Below are 18,767 nucleotides of genomic sequence, written 5' to 3'. Positions count from 1 at the left end.
AAAGTTGTTCTCCATCCTTTTCTAATGATAACTTGAATATTGAAGTGGATTCATCTGAATTGAAAAAATGAAGTTAATTTGTACAAGATGAGAACAAATTATTGGGTTAGATGTTGTAAACTAAGAAATCATGAGGTTAGGAAGATAGAGTGTCTTGAAAGGTTCTGGAGCAGAGGAATATCTTGATGAAAGTGACTTCAGGGCCTCCCCTGGTGGCGCAGCGGTTGAGGGCTGGGCTGCAAAGCTGCCCGGAGCCTCTGCAGTGCCGGTTGGATCCCTAGCTGCCAGCGAAGGTCCCACGTGGCGTGACAGACTTCTCCTGCCTCACCCGCTGCTCCCCTCAGCAGTGTATTTCGTCAGTCTGCCTGTTCTGTTCCCAACTTTGGTTCTGGTGAATTCTCTCACTCTGAATCCTGAGCGGTTTGATGTGCAGCATTTTAGTGGCAATATAAAGCCAAAGTGGATATAAAGGCATATTGGGGGAAAAGTTTGCAAAGATATTAGGCTCATGAGATGAAGGCACTGGATATTGCTTCCTTATTTGTACTCATACCAGGCACAGAATATTAGAGATGAAATGGTTTTTAGAGATAATTGATTTAATTTGTGCATTTTACCGATAAAAAGTGGAGCAAAAAAAAAAAAAAAAAAAGCAAAAGTTACTTATCCAACACCATTGGAAGGAAACAGCCAAAAACCTAATTTTCTGCATTTCTAGTCCACTGCTGCTTCTATTACATGGGAGAGTAGAGTAACTAAAAGTGTGAAAACCTAAGGTAAAGCCAAACACACACACACATTTACACACACACACATCTACAGAAACACAAACATTTTCAAAAAAAGTACTTTTGGGGGTGACGTTGGCTTACAACACTTTGTATGTTTTAGTATGAACATAGGTTCACATGTTTTCAAATATATGTTATCACACCACATGCAACTCCAAGCACCCATAGTCCACCACAGTCCATGGGGCCTCTTCCCCCATTTGCTCTCCTCCCTCTGCACCCCGTTCCTGGTAGCCTCTGTTCTACAGTCAGATTTCTAGGATTTATTTTGGTTTGGTTATGTTTGTTCTTTTGTTTCTCTATATTCCATACACGAATGAAGTCATCCTTCTGACTGTTTCATTAGCACGATCCCCTCCAGTTCCATCCATGCTGTTCACAAATGGCAAGATTTCTTTTTATAGCTGAGTAGTATTTTTTAAGTCAGTGGGTGCGTGCATAATTAACAGTGAAAAACAAAGGAGCTTGGGCCTCCCCTGGTGGCGCAGCAGTTGCGTGCTGGGTTGCAAAGCTGCCCGCAGCCTCCGCAGCAGCGCCGGTTGGATCCAGGCCACGGGCGAGGGTCTCACATGGCACGCAGACCTCTCCTGCTGCGCCCACTGCTTCCCTCAGCAGTGTACTTTGTCAGTCTGCCTGTTTTGTTCCCCACTCTGGCTCTGGTGAATCCTCTCACCCTCCCGCGCATCTGGTCTGTACCCCGGTTCTTGTATAAATAAATAAATCTTTAAAAAAATAAAAATAGTTATTCTTTAAAAAAAAAAAAAAAGAAAAAGAAAGGAGCTCATGAGAAAGTGATAGTCTCCAAGGAAAAGGGAGCCACACTCCAAAGAAGGTGAAAAGTACTGAGATTCAGAATATGGTTGGTAGATTTAGCTTTAGAAAAAGTAGAGAGGGCCTCCCCAGTGGCGCAGCGGTTGAGCGGTGGATTGAGAAGCTGCCCGCAGCCTCTGCAGTGCCGGTTCGATCCCCGGCTGCTCCCTGGCCACCGGAGGAGGGTCCCACATGGCGTGCAGACGTCTCCTGCCGCCCGCTGCTCCCCTCAGCAGTATACTTGGGTCCTTCTGCCTGCTCTGCTCCCTGCTCTGGCTCTGGTGAATTCTCTCACCCTCCTGTGCTTTTGACTGTACCCAGTGCTTGTATAAAAAATTATGTCTTTAAAAAAAAAAGAAAGAAAGAAAAAGTAGAGAAATCCCTTGTGAGGTGAAAGGGAGAATAAGTTGAACAAATAAATGTTTACACACATTCAACAAGTTGATTTCATTATGCTTGATATCAAAGATTAAAAAAGGCTAAGACACTGATGGTTGCACATAATGAATATTCTAAAAATCACTGAAGCACCAACTTTAAAATTGTGAATTTTATATAATGTCAATTATATCTGTTTTAAAAAAAAGATACCACCCATCAAAATGGTTCATATTTGTAATACTGCAACAGGCCTCCCTTGTGGTTCAATGCCAGTGGTTAAGACACAACCTATGAAGCTATTTGCAGCCACTGCAGCATGAGTTTAATCCCCGGACAGGGAGCTACCCACATGGTGCAGCAGACCTCTCCTGCCTCACATGCTCCTCCCCTCCGCAGTTTATTTCAGTTACTGTCCCTGTTCTCTTCCCCACTCTGTCTCTGGTGGATCCTCTCCCGCCCCCCACACCTCTGACCTATACCCCAGTTCTTGTATGCATAAATAAATCTTAAAAAATATACCGCAACACTAATTCTTGAGACTGATGCAGTGCAACTGAAAATCTCAAACTGCTAGGAGTGTAAAATGTTTCAATCCTTTTAAAAACAGTCTGGCAGTTCCTTTAGCATTAAACATATGCATTCCCCAGGACCCAGTAATTCCATGCCTATGTAAATACTTGAGAAGAATATAAACGTATATGCTCAGGTAAGTACTTGTACATGAGAAATATAGCTTCTTTATTCATAATAGCTCCAGTCTGAAACAATCCAGATATCTATAACATGAGGATGATTAACTAACTGGAATACAATAGCAGCCTACCAGGCAATAAAAAAGCAATGAAATTATACATGCAATGACATGGATGAATCTATAAAATATGAGTGGAAATAATCTTATACAAAAGAGTACATGATATCAAAAGAGAATATTAGTCAAGGAAATAGAGAGCTGTGTAGCAGACTTAGTAACTAACTGGGAGAAATTAGAACAAGTCAGAAAGGATGCAATAGAATGTCCTCAAGAAGAAAGTAAATTTGTTTTAACAGATAGATATATATTTGGAAGCTGAGTGATCTTTATGATATGATGAAACAGATGTGGAAGCATTCCCCCTCCTTAGCTGGTTATTATAATTGATTATAGTAAGTAATTATGTAGCTCCTGTCAGTGATAAATTCAAAGATAGTAAACCTAAGTTTATGGGGGTCAATGAAACATGAAAAGAGGTTTGCGATGCAATTTTTGGAAAAATTTCTAAGCTCCTCTCTCCTACTTTTTAACAACAAAGGAAGCATGTAGCACTAAGTGGCATGGCATCCCATGATTACAAGGGAACCCGGCCTTAAGATGGAGTCGATGCCATAGAGAGACAGGAAGAACCCAAGGCTTTGATGTCATCTTAAAATCACTGGATGAACCAACCTTTAAACCTTTCTTCCCTATGGATTTCCTGTTACTTTCTCTTATGTAAGTTAGTGCAGTTCTCATTGTTTAAGTAATCTTGAGATCAACTCTTTGCTGCTTGGATTCCAAAGCATTCTATCTGATAAAGAAAGCAACATTACTTTGTCAAAAATAAAGTATATGGAAAGATGTGTGGAGGTTCTTCAAAGCACTAAAAATGGTTCTACCATGTGATCCAGTAATTCCATTCCTGGGAATCTACGCATAGGACACAAAAACACTTATTCAATGGGAAACCTGCACTCCTATGTTTATAGCAGCACTATTTACAATAGCTAAGATATGGAAATAGCTAAGAGATGAACAGATCAAGATGTGGCATGGAATACTACTCAGCAATCAAAAAAGATAAACTCGGACTTAAAAGGAACATGGTGGCGTGGAAACGCTGCGACTAAGTCCTTTGATTAAAAAAAAAAAAAAGTTAATAGGGAGGAAAAGCAGCAGGTCCCTGTGAGAACCGGGACATGGAAGATAAAGGGCGACTCTGGCAAACTGCCTGAAGAGGAAAGTTGCCATAAAAGAGGACGGAGAAGAGTGGAAAGCTCAGATCCCTGCTCCCCTCCCCCACCCCACAATGTCGGCCCTCTCTGACCAACAGAGAGGAGGAAAAAAAAAAACAACAACCAACAAGAACAAACTACAGATCAAGTGGGACAATGAGTAGAAAGAAACTATTTCAGGCACCACACCCTGTGAACGGTAACTGTGGAGACCATACAGGAATTGCCTCAGAGGTGAGCAAATGGCTCTGGGCACCTTTAGAGGAAAACAAGGACTCCGAGGAGACCTACAAATAGCTCAAGGCCAGCCAGTAAGCTTGTGCGGAAAAGCGGAAAAGCGGCGCGCTGGAAAAACAAACGCGGATAGCGGCTGCCCAAGTCCCAGCGCCTGCGACCTAGGTTTGTGGGGAGACGCACGGGAGCCCTCACTGAGGTGAATGTCCCTCACTGAGTAATAAGAAAACAGGCTCTCGGACATGGGAGCAGGGTGCAAAAGGCGCCATTTCTGCGGACACTGAACTGGGGCTACAGTCCGCATCCTGTATCTGAGGGCTTGGGAATGAAGACCCGGGGCACAAAATTTGGGGCATGGGAGCCCCACAATGGCGGGGCACAGGGCAGACACAGCACTCACACACTGCTGAGGTGCTCCATGCCACCCTCACCCTGTTCCCCGGACCCACCAGGAAAAAAAAAAAAAAAAACAGTTCTGGAAGGACACTAGAAATGATCTCTGGCGCCACCTAGCTACCAGAACAAAATCACCAACATTCTGATAGTTGGAAACCAGGGATCCCAAAAACACCCTCAAGCTCTGAGAGAGGGTGGCCCATGCAAACGGGGTAAGACGGGAAATAAGGCATGGAGCAAGACCCCATTCTGGAACTGAAAGCCAGGCGCAGGATCCAGGATGTGGGATGTGCCATAACAGCGGGCACTGCACAGGGTGACAGCCAGCATTTTGGATCTAATAGCCCTGGGAGTGAGACCTAGAGTGCAGAATTCAGGGTTCGGGATCCATACAACTGCAGGCACAGCACCGGGTGAACACGGGCCAGACACAGCATCCAGCTTGAATAAGAGTCCCTGTGTTGAGGTGCTCCCCTTTGCTCCCCCTTCATTTCTCAGAGTACCACCAGGAAAATGCACAAGTCAGCAAGTACAGGTCTCTGGCGCCACCTCGTGAGCAGAACAAAATCACCAACTAGCTGATTCCCTGTTGGAACTGAGTAAATACAGAGGGAGGGAACTGTAAGGGACAGTGACCAGCAACACTGCATCAACAGCCTGGGGGAGTTTTGGCCTGCCAGTGCTGGTCTCAGTCTGGTTAACAGTTTCCGACACCCCTAAAGGAGCACTCCAAAGAGATGCCCACCAACACCAGTCGCACAATGTCCCAATGCATTGAACTAATTAGAAAGCAAACAATAGGGAGAAGAAAAAATATATATAACCAAGCAAGCCCGCAGGAGAAGGACACACCGCAAAAAGAGCTCACCAATGACAGTCACCAGATCTCAACAATGACATGGAAGACATTCTCAGCCTATCAGATAGAGAATTAGTGATCATCATGATTGAAAAACAGAAAGAAAATGAAAAGGAAAAAAATGATTTGAGATGAATAATCACTGAAGTGAAGAATGAAATTGAGATCTTAAGAAAGGAAAGAGAAGAAATGCAGGAGATTAAAAGATTACTAGAGGAGATAAAGAACTCTGGGAAAGGCAATAAAAACAGAATCGATGAAATGGAGGAACGGATCAGTACTATTGAAGATGCAGAAATAAAAAGAGCTAAAAGAGATATGGAGAAAGAAGTGCAAATGAAGAAGTAGGAGGAGACTTTTAAACAATTATATTTCCATGAGGAGAGGAAATATAAGAATTATAGGCATTCCAGAAGGTGAGGAGAGAGACAAAGGAACTGAGAAATTAGTCAAGGAGATAATTGAAGAAAACTTCCCAAGCATGAATAAGGAGACAAATACAGACATACAAGAAGCGAGAAGGACTCCCAATTACCACAATGAAAAGAAAACTACAGCAAGACACCTAATAGAAAATCTTGCAAGAGTCCAAGACAATGACAAAATAAAGAAACTGGAAAGGGGGAAGTAACAGATAACCAATAAGGGAAAATCAATCAGGTTAACCTCAGACTTCTCTGAAGAAACACGATGGGCAAGAAGAGAATGGAGTAACATATTCAACAAACTTCAAGACAGCAAATGCCAACCAAGAATACTTTACTCTTCAAAGCTCTCCTTCCTCTACGAAGAAAAAATATGGACCTACTTAGACAAACAAAAACTCCAGAAATTCATTACAAGTAAACCCCCACTTCAAAAAATTCTACAAGAAGTCCTAAAGCCAAAATCAACAGAGGAATGAACAATAAGAACAGAATAAAGCAAGGAATAATATCACAAAAAAGACCAAAAAAAATGGCAAATACAGATGCCAACACATCAATATTAACTCTAAATGTAAATAGATTAAACTCATCAATAAAAAGACACAGAGTAGCAGGCTGGATTAAAAAACAAAATCCAACCTTATGCTGTCTCCAGGAAACACATTTAACCACAAAAGATAAACATAGACTGAAAGTAAAAGGTGGGAAAGCAATCCTACAAGCAAATGGACCAAAAAAGAAGGCAGGAAAAGCCATACTTGCATCGCATGAAATAGACTTCAAATTAAAAATGGTAAAAAGAAACATAGATGGACGCTACATTATGATCAAGGGAACAATACATCAGGAAGATATAACATTCATCAACATATACTCACCAAATGAAGGGGCACCAAAATATATTAGGCAATTATTATCAGCTCTGAAAACAGACATTTGACATTAAAGAAAATACAAATATAGTGGGAGACTTCACCACCCCACTCTCACCAATGGACAGATCAACGAGACAAAAAATAAACAAAACCACTAGAGCCCTAAATGAAGACATAGAACTCATGGACTTAACAGATATCTATAGGACACTGCACCCAAAAAAATCTGAGTACACATTTTTCTTAAGTGCTCATGGATCATTCTCCAGAATTGATCACATACTGGGCTACAAGACAAACATCAACAGATACATGAAGATCAAAATCATTCCAACTATCTTTTCCAATTATAAAGGCATCAAGCTAGAAATAAGTCATGAAAAGAAAACAAGGAACCCTCCCACTTCATGGAGATTGAAATCCACACTACTGGAAGACCACTGGACTAATGAGAAGATCAAAGAAGAAATTAAAAAATACTTTGAGTTGAACGACAAGGAGGACAGCACTTTCCAGAATGTATGGGATGCAGCAAAAGCAGTAATAAGAGGAAAATATATAGCAATACAGGCTCACATCAAGACACAAGAAAGAACTCAAAGAAACAACCTAATCTCACATCTCAAAGAACTAGAAAAAGAACAACAAAAAACCCAAAAGCCAGTAGAAGAAAGGGAATAATAAAAATTAAAGCAGAAATAAATGAAATGGAAATTAAAAATACAATGCAAAAGATCAATGAAACCAAAAATTGGTTCTTTGGAAAAATAAACAAAATAGACAAACCTCTGGCCAGGCTCACAAAGAAAAAATGGGAGAAAACACATATAAGTAGGATTATAAATGAAATAGGAGAAATCACAAAAGACTCAGTAGAAATCAAAAGAATAATCAGAGATTACTATGAACACTTATGCAAACAAATTCAACAACCTGGAAGAGATGGAAAAATTCCTAGAATGATATAATTAATCATCCAAAGCTGGACAAAGAAGAAATAGTACACCTAAACAGACCAATTACAAGCAGCAAAATTGAGGCAGTAATCAAAGCACTCCCCAAAAACAAAAATCCAGGCCCAGATGGCTTCACAAATGAATTCTACCAAATGTTCAGCAGTGAATTAGTGCCTATCCTACACAAACTCTTTCATAAAATTGAAAAACAGGAAATACTACCAAATATGTTCTATGAAGCCAACATTACACTAATACGAAAACCAAACAAAGACAGCACAAAAGAAAAAAATTACAGGCCAATCTCCCTAAGGAACACTGATGCAAAAATCCTCAACAAAATCCTTGCCAACAGAATCCCACAATGCATCAAATGGATAGTACACCACAATCAAGTGGATTCACCCAGGGGCACAAGGATGGATCAACATATGAAAATCAATAAGTATAATCCAACACATCAACAAAAATAAAAATTAAAACCATATGATCATATCAATAGATGCTGAGAAAGCATTCGACAAAGTCCAACATCCTTTTATGATGAAGGCCCTTGAAATTCTCAGGATAGAAGGAACATAACTTAACATGATAAAAACCATATACAACAAACCCACTGCCAATATTATTCTCCAAGGCGAAAAGCCGAAGGCCTTTCCTTTAAGATCGGGAACAAGACAAGGATGTCCTCTCTCACCACTGCTCTTCAGTATAATACTGGAGGTCCTAGCCAGGGCAATAGGACCAGAGAAAGACATACAAGGAATCCAAATAGGGAAAGAAGAAGTAAACTATCAATATTTGCAGATAAATGATAGAGAACCCTAAAAACTCCACAGAAAAACTACTCAAAATAATCAACCAGTTCAGTAAAGTAGCAGGATACAAAATCAACATGCAAAAATCAGTAGCCTTCCTGTACACAAACAATCAGTCTGAAGAAGAGGAAATCAAGAAAACCATCCCTTTTATAATTGAAACAAAAAAAAAATCAAATACTTGGGAATCAACCTAACAAAAGAGATGAAAGACCTATACAAAGAAATTATAAAACACTGTTCAAAGAAATTGAGGAAGACACAAAGAAATGGAAAGACATCCCCTGCTCAGGGATTGGAAGAATTAACATTATTCCCAAAAGCAATGTACAGATTCAATGCTATTCCAGTAAAAATCTCAATGACATTCTTCAAAGAAATAGAACAAATACTGATGAAATTCATATGGAACCACAAAAACCATGCATTGTCAAAGCCTTACTGATTAAAACAAAGGAGAAAGGAGGTATCACAATTCCAAACTTCAAGTTATATTACAAAGCCATAATAATTAAAACAGTTTGGTATTGGAACAAAACAGACAGGCAGACCAATGGAACCGAATAGAGAGCCCAGAAAGTCACACTTATATGAACAACCAATCTTTGACAAAGGAGCAAAGAATATGCAATGGAACACGGACAGTTTGTTTAATAAATGGTGCTGGGAAAACTGGACCTCCACATACAAAAAAATGAAACGACCACTACCTCTCACTGTGCATAAAAATCAACTCAAAATGGATAAAAGAACTGGACATAAGAACTGAAACCATAAAATATGTAGAAGAAAATATAGGGAAAACACTACAAGACATACATTTCAGAAACATCTTTAAAGACTCATCACCCACAGCAGTGATAGAGAAGGCAAAGATAAACACCTGGGATTAAATCAAACTGAAAAGCTTCTGTACAGCCAAAGAGACATTAACCAAAAAAGAGACACCACTTATTGGGAAAATATCTTTGCACTCCATTCAACTGATAAGGGACTGATCACAAAGATATACAAAGAAATCACATGGCTCAACAAAAACAAAATGAACAATCCAGTCAATAAATGGGCAGAAGAGGGCCTCCCCAGTGGGGCAGTGGGTTGAGCGCAGTGCTGTGAAGCTGTCTGCAGCCTCAGCAGTGCGGATTTGATCCCGGCGGCCTGGCGAGAATCCCACAGGGTGTGGCAGAACTCTCCGGTTGCGCCCGCTGCTGCCCTCAGCAGTGTACTTCTGTCGTCTGCCTGTTCTGCTCCCTGCTCTGTCTCTGGTGAATCCTCTCACCCTATTGTGCCTCTGGCCTGTACCCCAGTTCTTGTATAAAAATAAATAAATAAATAAATAAATAAATAAATATTTTTTAAATCTCAAAAAAAAAAAAAAATGGGCAGAAGAACTTAAAAGATATTTCTCCAAAGAGGAAAGGCAAATTGCCAACAGGTATATGAAAAAATGTTCAACATCCCTTATAATCAGGGAAATGCAAATCGAAACCACACTGAGATACCTCCTTACACCAGTAAGAATGGCACCTATCAAAAAAGCAAGCAACAACAAATGTTGGCAAGGATGTGGTGAAAAAGGAACTCTCCTACATTGCTGGTGGGAGTGCAAACTGGTCCAATCAGTATGGAAAGCTGTCTGAAGTTTCCTCAGTCTACTAAAAATGGAGCTACCATATCGTCTGGCAATTCCACTACTAGGGATCTACCCTAAGGACACAAAAACATTGATTCAAAAGAACACCTGTACACCTATGTTTATTGCAACATTGTTTACAATAGGTACAACCTGGAAGCAACCCAAATGCCCAAAAATAGATGACTGGATCAAGAAGATGTGGTACATATACACAATGGAATATTACTCAGCAACATGGATGGAGCTAGAAGGAATTATGCTCAGTGAAATAAGCCAGAAGGAAAAAGAAAAATATTAGATGGTTTCACTTATAACAGGAATATAGGGGAACCAAATAAGACATCAGTGTAAAAAAATAATAACAATATAAAACTCAACAAAACAAAAACAGACAATTATAAATTAGAGACATACTGCAGGGGAGGACAAGAAAAAGGGATCGGAGGGAGGGAGGAGCACAGGGGACTGTGGTGATGGTGCATGGGTGCCTTGGGGAAGAAAATTCTATGGGGACTCAATCTGAGGGGGTTGGGGAAAGCAAATATTGGTTAAACAATTAATTTTAAAAAAGAGATTACCAGAAGAATAGGTAAATTATGGACTATGAGTACGTATGATATATGATAAGTTCACATATTGGAACAACGCAACCCATTGCTGATTAGTGCTGATAATCAGGAAACCATACATGTGAGTAGTTACTGGGTATATGGGAAATCTCTAGAGTGCTATTTTGTTGTGGACTTGAAACTCCTCTGAAAAAATAAAGTCTAAAAAAATTTAAAAAAATATAAACTCATACCATTTGCGGCAACATGGATGGAGCTGGAAGGGATTATGCTCAGTGACGTAAGTCAGAAGGAAAAAGAAAAATATCAGATTGTCTCACTTATTGCGGAATATAAGGAAACAGAAAAAAGGGTCAGGAAAAAGACAAAACCTCCAAGCTGACCATAGATCTGAGATTTACAGCAGCGGAAGGGTAGGGAGAGAGGTAAAACAGGGGAAGGGACCTGTTGGCGCAGCAGTTGAGCTCTGGGTTGCGAGACTGCCCGCAGCCTCTGCAGTGCCAGTTTGATCCCCGGCCACCGGCGGGGGGGGTCCCACACACACACACACAAAGAAAAAACAAAACAAAAAAACAAAAAAACAAAAAAACAAACAAAAACAAAACAAAACCAAAACAAAAACAAAAAACAGGGGAAGGGAGAGCACAAGGGACTATGGTGATGGTCACGGGTGCCATGGTGGTGGGAGAATTGTGGGGATGTCTCCTGAGGGAAAAAAATGAAATATTGTACAAAAATGAACAATAATGTGAGAAAATAAAAATAATAAAAAATAAAAATAAAGTAAATGAGTAACTTTGGGGGGGAAGTATACTAGATAGTCATAAGTTAAATATGAATCAAATTAAAATGTGGCTTGATTTGGAGCAATTCATGAAGAGTAACAAAAGAGAATCTATTTGATCTTGATGATTATAACATTTTTCAAATGGCACAACTTGATTTTGCAGTAAATAATTACATAATCCCAACAGTGTAAATGTTATTGATTTTAGTATTTTATAATAAACATATAAACAAAGCTTAGACAGGGGCCTCCCTCGTGGCACAGGGGTTAAGTCTGTGCTATCAAGCTGTTGCCAGCCAGCCACTGTGGCATGAGTTCGATCCCCGGCAGAGGAGATAACCCACTTATGGTGCAGCAGACCTCTCCTGTCTGGCCCCCTGCTCCCCTCAGCAGTGTATTTCAGTAGATCCGCCTGTTCTGTTCCCCACTCTGTCTCTGGTGAATACTCTCATCCCCCACACCTCTGGCCTACACCCCAGTTGTAATATGCAAAAATCAATACATCTTTTAAAAATAACAAAGCTTAGACAACATAATTACAGAGCAGATAATGTAAGTACTATAAATCTAGAGTTACAGCATTTTTTTCTCACATGATTTCTGAAGGTGGATGGGGCTTAAGGCCTGAGGAAAACTGAAGGGTTTAAATGACCTCATATAAAAGGAATCAAGAGATAATGTTTAATGTGAGGACTGTCAGGGCTTCCAATACTGACTCCACCACTTATTTGCTTTGTGAACTTGGGCAAATTGGTTAAATCTTTCTGTGCCTCAACTTTCTTAGCTATAAAATGAGGAAAATAATAGTACCTATATTATAATGTTGCTGCTAGGTTAAGTAAGTCAATATATGTAAAGGGCTTAACAGAATACCTTTCAAGTAATGCATTCAGTATATATAGCAAATGTTGTTGCTATCTATTCAGTGATTTAGGTATATCGTTAAAGTTACAAAAGTAACAGAACTCCATAACAACAACAACAACAACAAAAAAAAAACCCAACAAATAACCCAATTTAAAAATGGGCAAAAGATCTAAATAGATATTTCACCAAAAAATATACAGATGGCCAACTGACACACGAAGAGATGTTCTCCATTGCTTATCATCAGGGAAATGCAAATCAAGCCCACAAAAAGACAACATCTCACATGTGTAAGAATGACTATTATCAAAAAGTTAAGAAACAGCATGTGTTGGCGAGGATAGAGAGAAAAGCGAATCTTCATACATTGTGATGGGAATGTGAGGCCACTATAGACACAGGATGGATGGTCCTCAAAAACTGAAAAACAGAACTACCATATGATCCAACCATTCCACTTCTGTGTATTTATCACAAGAATTTGAAAACACTATTTTGAAAAAGTACACACAGCCTCCTCTGGGATGGTCTGTGAGGGACCCCAAGTGACCAGTGCACTTCTGTCCTGAACCCACATGCTCTCAAAGGGTACCCAGACAGATTGAAACCATGTCCATTCATTTAGCTGTTGTTGCCTAACATGTTTGATGTGGAGGAATCTTTCTAGAGGTGACAGACCAGATTTAGGCTAACACACCTGAAAATAACACCAACATATTAAAGCCTCAATTATTCATCTCATTACATTTGCCAAAACAGGATTGTTTGTCTTTCTACCACTGATGATGATGTTGAATGCTCCTGAGTCTTTAATTTTCTAATGAGAATAAAGAAGTCCAGATTATGTATGGTTCAAATGCACAAACCACTCTGCCACGTGCCATAAATAGTAAGTTTTCGAGTATGTTGACTTACAGAGCTGAAGCATGATTCTGAGAACAAAGTGATGGAAACTCAAACCTAAGTGGGTGAGCTGGGAGGAATCATAGCCAGAAACACAGATCTGGTAACTCAGCAAAGAGAATGATTAGAATTACTGACAGATAAAACAAAGAATCTCATGGAGTTGTCTGTTACTTTCAAACCTACCATTAGAAATCTTGCACTAGCCTGGTATATGAAGAATCTTAAACTCACTGCCATTATCATCACTATATCAATTGCGTTAGCCATATCTTGCATCCCATCTTTGTAGTGGATTTATATGGCCAACCTGTGTGAAGGAAAAAGTTATTAACCAAGGATATGAGAAAACAATGAATTAAACATTTCATGTAACTCCAGCCTTCTCATACTGCCAGAGAGTGTCTGTCCTCCAACTTCTTTTTTTTTTTTTTGTAATCTTGTTCTGTGCCTCTAAATTTATCTTTGTTCTACAGACCAATTTAGTCCAGTGCACTTCAGATTGAACCCCTTAATGCAGCATTTGCCTTCAAAAGGCTTTTTGTCTGTTTCTTTGGTTTGTTAGCTAGTGTCATTTACTTAGAGTTTTTGTTTGTAGTTTCATGCAACTATCACAAAAAACGAAAACGAAAAAACACCAGTCTTATGACCTATCTACTAAAACTGGAGGAAAGTGTACATGCACACTGCACATAAAAGTATTCGAGATACAGATAGTATTGTTAACATACCATCTTATGGGTTCTGTCATTGAAACATCTTAGGTGCTTCAAAACAATGTAAATGGAGAATAGTTATAATCTGGAGAATTGTACTTACATTTTTGATGCTGCTTGTTCTAGGAACACAAGGAGGTAAAACATCAAACACATTATCTTTGTCAAATAGGAAATATGTTGCTAGCCCATTAGAAGCACACCAATTATCCTTCTTCTCCCACTGTTCACTTTCAGGAACAAGTTGTGACCTCTCACATACAAAAAAATCTACACAATCCTATATTCATTGCACCACTATTCACAATAGCCAAGATACAGAAAACATATGGAAATAACCTAAGTGCCCACTGATGGATGAGTAGATAAAGAACATCTGGTATATATGCACAATGGAATTCTACTTGGCTATAAAAATACAAAAAAAAATTGCCATTTGCAACAAACATAGATGGAACTCCAGGGATTATGCTAAGTGAAGTAAGTCAGATGGAGAAATATCAGATTTCGCTTGTGGAAAAAAACGAATCAAAGCAAATGAAGAAGCAAAAGAAGACAAACAAACTCCCCTTAGATTCTAGCAACAAAATGGTGTTTGCCAGGGGAATGGGGGATGTGTAGTAAGTGAAACAGATAGAGGGAGTTTGAGGATGGTGGTGGATTAGATAGTGGTGGGCATGCTGTAGTCTATATAAATGTCAAGGTGAGAAGCTGTAAACCAGGAACTTACACAGTGTTGTAAACCAATATTACCATAAATAAATAAATAATTAAATGTGAATAAACAGGAGAATTAAAAATAATATTAACTCCAAAACTACGGGAAATCGAGATAGCATAAATGAGTTATTTCTCATCTCTCATATTGCGGAAGAGAGTTTAGCTACAAATTGTTGATTCAAAATAAACAGACAAACACACATATTATTCAGGATTAGAGATTAAACCACCTGAAGAATTAAAAGTAAAAATGGTTCAAAGTTCCTACTTTGGTAAGTGAACTGGAAAACTGTACCAGATTTTACTTTTTATCTCATATCCTCTGTTCTTATTTGGTCATCTTCACCACGTGTTTGTATGACTAATCTAAAAGAAATGAATTTAATAACTTGAAAAAATAGCTGCTGTTAAAGTAGTTGGCTCTCTTATTAGTGGGTACTAAATTGACTTTTCCCCATTTTTACAGCTTTTTATTTTGAAATGAATATAGATCACAGTAAGATGCAGATTTTGTAGTGAAATCTCCATGTACCTTGGTTTCATCTTGCATAATTATGGAACAGTATCAAGACCAGCACACTGATTTTTTTAAAAAAAATTTTTTAAAGATTTATTTATTTAGACAAGCACTGGGTACAGTCAGAAGCACGGGAGGATGAGAGAATTAACCAGAGCCAGGGGGAGAGCAGAGCAGGCAGTCTGATGAAGTACACTGCTGAGGGGAGCAGCTGGCGGCAGAAGAGGTCTGCGCGCCACGTGGGACCCTTGCTGGCGCTGCAGAAGCTGCGGGCTACTTCGCAACCCAGCGCTCAACCGCTGCGCCACCAGGGAGGCCCGACACTGATTTTTGCACTTTGTGTGCGTAGTTCTATGTCATTTTATTTCAGGTGTACATTTACATGATTTTTTTTTTTTTGTCTTTAGCTGTTAGAAATTTGAATTAAATTATTTGATTTTTCAAACACTGAAACAGCCTTGTATCTCAGTGGTGCATAATCAAACCCATGTCATTGAATATAATTTCTTTTAGATACAGTGTAATTCTATTTGCTAATATTATTAAAGATTTGTATGTCTGTATTCATGATACATGTTAACCTTTTGTTTTATTCTTTGTACGGGTTTTGTACTCAGGGTAATATGCTTTCATAAAATTAGTTCGTAAGTGTTTTGTCTTAATACTGGAAGAGATCATGTAGACTTGGTGTCAATTCTTTGAAAGTTTTGGTAGAGTGTTTGGAGATATTCTGGGCTTGGAGATTTCATTTTGGAGAACATTGAATTATGAATTCAGTTATTTTAATAGTTGTAAAGTGATTCAAATGATCTATTTTGTATTAGGTGAGCTGGGGTAAATTCCTCTCCAAGCAATTGGTCAATTTCACCTAAGTTGCCAAATTGACATGTGTAGAATTGTTTGTAGTATTCCCTTATCCTTTTGATGTCCACGGGGTTTGTAGTGATATCCTATTTCATTCCTGATATTGGAAATTTGTGTCCTCTCTCTCTTTTGTCAATTTGCAATTATATCTGGACTTCTCAAAGAATCAGTTCTTTTTTTAAATGAGGTAAATATTTTATTTATTTTTTAATTTATTTTTATTTTCTTACGTCGTTATTCATTTTTGTACAATATTTGATTTCTTTCCTTAGGTGTAGTCCCCATAGTTCTCCCACCACCACATCACCAGTGACCCTCACCATAGCCCTTTGTGCTCTTCCCTCTGTTTTGGCCCCTCTCCCTCCCTATCCTCTGCTGTATGCCTCAGCTCTATGGCCAGCCTGCAAGTTTTATCCTTTTCCTGACCCTTTGTTCGGTTTCCCTATATTCCACCTATAAGTGAAACCATTCGATATTTTAAAGAATCAGTTCTTGATTAATTGATTTTTTTCTATCGCTTTTCTGTTTTTACTTAACTGATTTATACTTGTCCTTTTTATTTCCTTTCTTTTCCCTGCTTTACATTTATTTTCCACTTTTTTTTCCTAATTTCTTGAGAGAAGAATTTAGAGTACTCATTTGAGATTTACCCCTTTCCCTAAAGTGAGTGTAAAGTTTCATGAAGTTTCCTCTTAATACTGACTTAGTTGGGCCCCACAAACTTTGGTGGTGTAGTTTCATTTTTATTCAGTTCAATGAATTTTTATTTCTGTAAAGATGCGTTCTTTGACCTCATGACTAGAAGCGTGCTTTTATGTTAGCCTGTATGTGATTTTTCTGTTATCTTTCTATTAAGAATATTTTACTTGAAATGTTTTTCAGTTCTGTTGTTCAGTACAAACACATTTAGGATTTTGATCTCTCAGTGAATCAACACTTTCATCATTATGTAATGTTGCTCTCTACCTCTAGTAGGTTTACTGTGCTCAATTTTACTCTATTTTATATTAATATTGTCAATCCTGCTTTCTTTCAATGTTTACATGATGTATCTTTTTCATCCTTTTACATTCCATCTACCCACATATTGTACCTAAAATGAATTTCTTGTAGGCAGTATATTGTTGGATCACATTGTGTAACCCACTCTACCGATACTTGCCTTTCAGTTGGGGAATTGGCACAGTTTACATTTAAAGCAATTAGTGATATGCTAAGGTTTAGGGCTATTATTTTACTTTTTGTTTTGTTTGTTGCAGTATTTCTGTTTTGCTTCCCATTTTTCTTGACTTCTTAATTAATATTTACAACAATTACATTTTGATTAATCTTTGGTGTTTTTGAATGTATAGCTTTGTATAGATTTTGTAGTGTATTGCATTGCTTTGGGTATTACACTGTATGTACATAAGTTATCACAGACCATTGGTGTTGGCATTATACCAATTTTAGTGAAGTACCTTTAAGTAAGCTTACCCTACCCCATTTATATACTAGTCTTAAATATTCTCTCACATACATTGAGTACTTAATCAAACCATTCAATCATTAAACATTCAACCACTAAACACAACTCAACTATCAAACATACAGCAGAAAACACAAGAGGAGCTGGAAATTCTATTACATTCATCCATATTTTCACTTTCCCCATTCTTCTTTCTTCCTTAGTGATGTTTGAAGATTTGCTCTCTTATCATATCTTTTTGTTTAGAAAAATTTCTTTCTGCAGTTCCTTAAGAATAGGACTATTATTAACATATTGTTTTAGTTTGCCAGAATCTGAGACTATCTTAATTTCCCTTTTATTCCTAGAGGATAGAATTTATGGTTGCAAGTTCTTTTCCTTGAAAAATATTTTCCTCTTTATTATGGTATCCATGATCTCTGATGAGAAATCTTTTTTTTAAAGATTTATTTATTTATACATACAGGAACTGGAGTACAGGCCAGAGTGGTGGATGGTGAGAGGATTCACCAGAGACAGAGTGGGAAACAGAACAGGCAGATCTACTGAAATACACTGTTGAGGGGCGCAGCGGGCAAGGCAGGAGAGGTCTGCTGCTCCCTGGCCCAGGATCAAACTCATGCTGCAGTGGCTGCAGCTAGCTCCATAGGTTGTGTCTTAACCCCTTGCGCCTCCAGAGAGGTCCTGATGAGAAATCTTTCGTTGTTCAAATTATTTTTCTTCTATAGTAAGGTGACATTTTTCCTTCTTTCAAGATTTTTCTTTGTCTTTAGTTTTCAGAAATTGTTGGTGTTCTACTATAAAGGAAAACTTTTTTTGTAGATATATATTTATTTATTTTTTACATCATTTTTAAACAATGATTTGCTCATTTTTAAACAATATTTGTTTCCACCCAGCCCTCAGGTATAGTCCCCATAGAGTTTCCATCACCAATGCACCCGTGCACCATCACCACAGTCCCCTGTGCTCCTCCCTCCCTCCCTTTCATCCCTCTCATGCATCCTCCCCTGCAAGATGTCTCTGATTTATAATTGTCTATTTTTGCTTTATTATGTTTTGTACTGTTATTATTTTTTTTACGCAATTGTCTTATTGGATTACCCTATATTCCTGCTATAAGTGAAACCATCCAATATTTTTCTTTTTACTTCTGGCTTATTTCACTGAGCATAATTCCTTCTAGCTCCATCCATGTTGC

At 38.5% G+C, this 18,767-nt stretch overlaps 1 pseudogene; it reads left to right on the top strand.

Annotated features, from left to right (window-relative positions):
- Positions 1 to 13,026: 13,026 nt before the first annotated feature.
- On the top strand, positions 13,027 to 13,643 carry LOC119245636 (vesicle-associated membrane protein 7-like; annotated as a pseudogene).
- Positions 13,644 to 18,767: the final 5,124 nt, after the last annotated feature.

This window comes from Talpa occidentalis, unplaced genomic scaffold (genome assembly GCF_014898055.3).
Source record: "Talpa occidentalis isolate TD23 unplaced genomic scaffold, MPIMG_talOcc4v2.1 talOcc4.15, whole genome shotgun sequence".
Lineage (NCBI taxonomy): Eukaryota > Metazoa > Chordata > Mammalia > Eulipotyphla > Talpidae > Talpa > Talpa occidentalis.
Note: the sequence above shows the minus strand (reverse complement) of the source record. Positions and strands in the feature narration are given on the sequence as shown.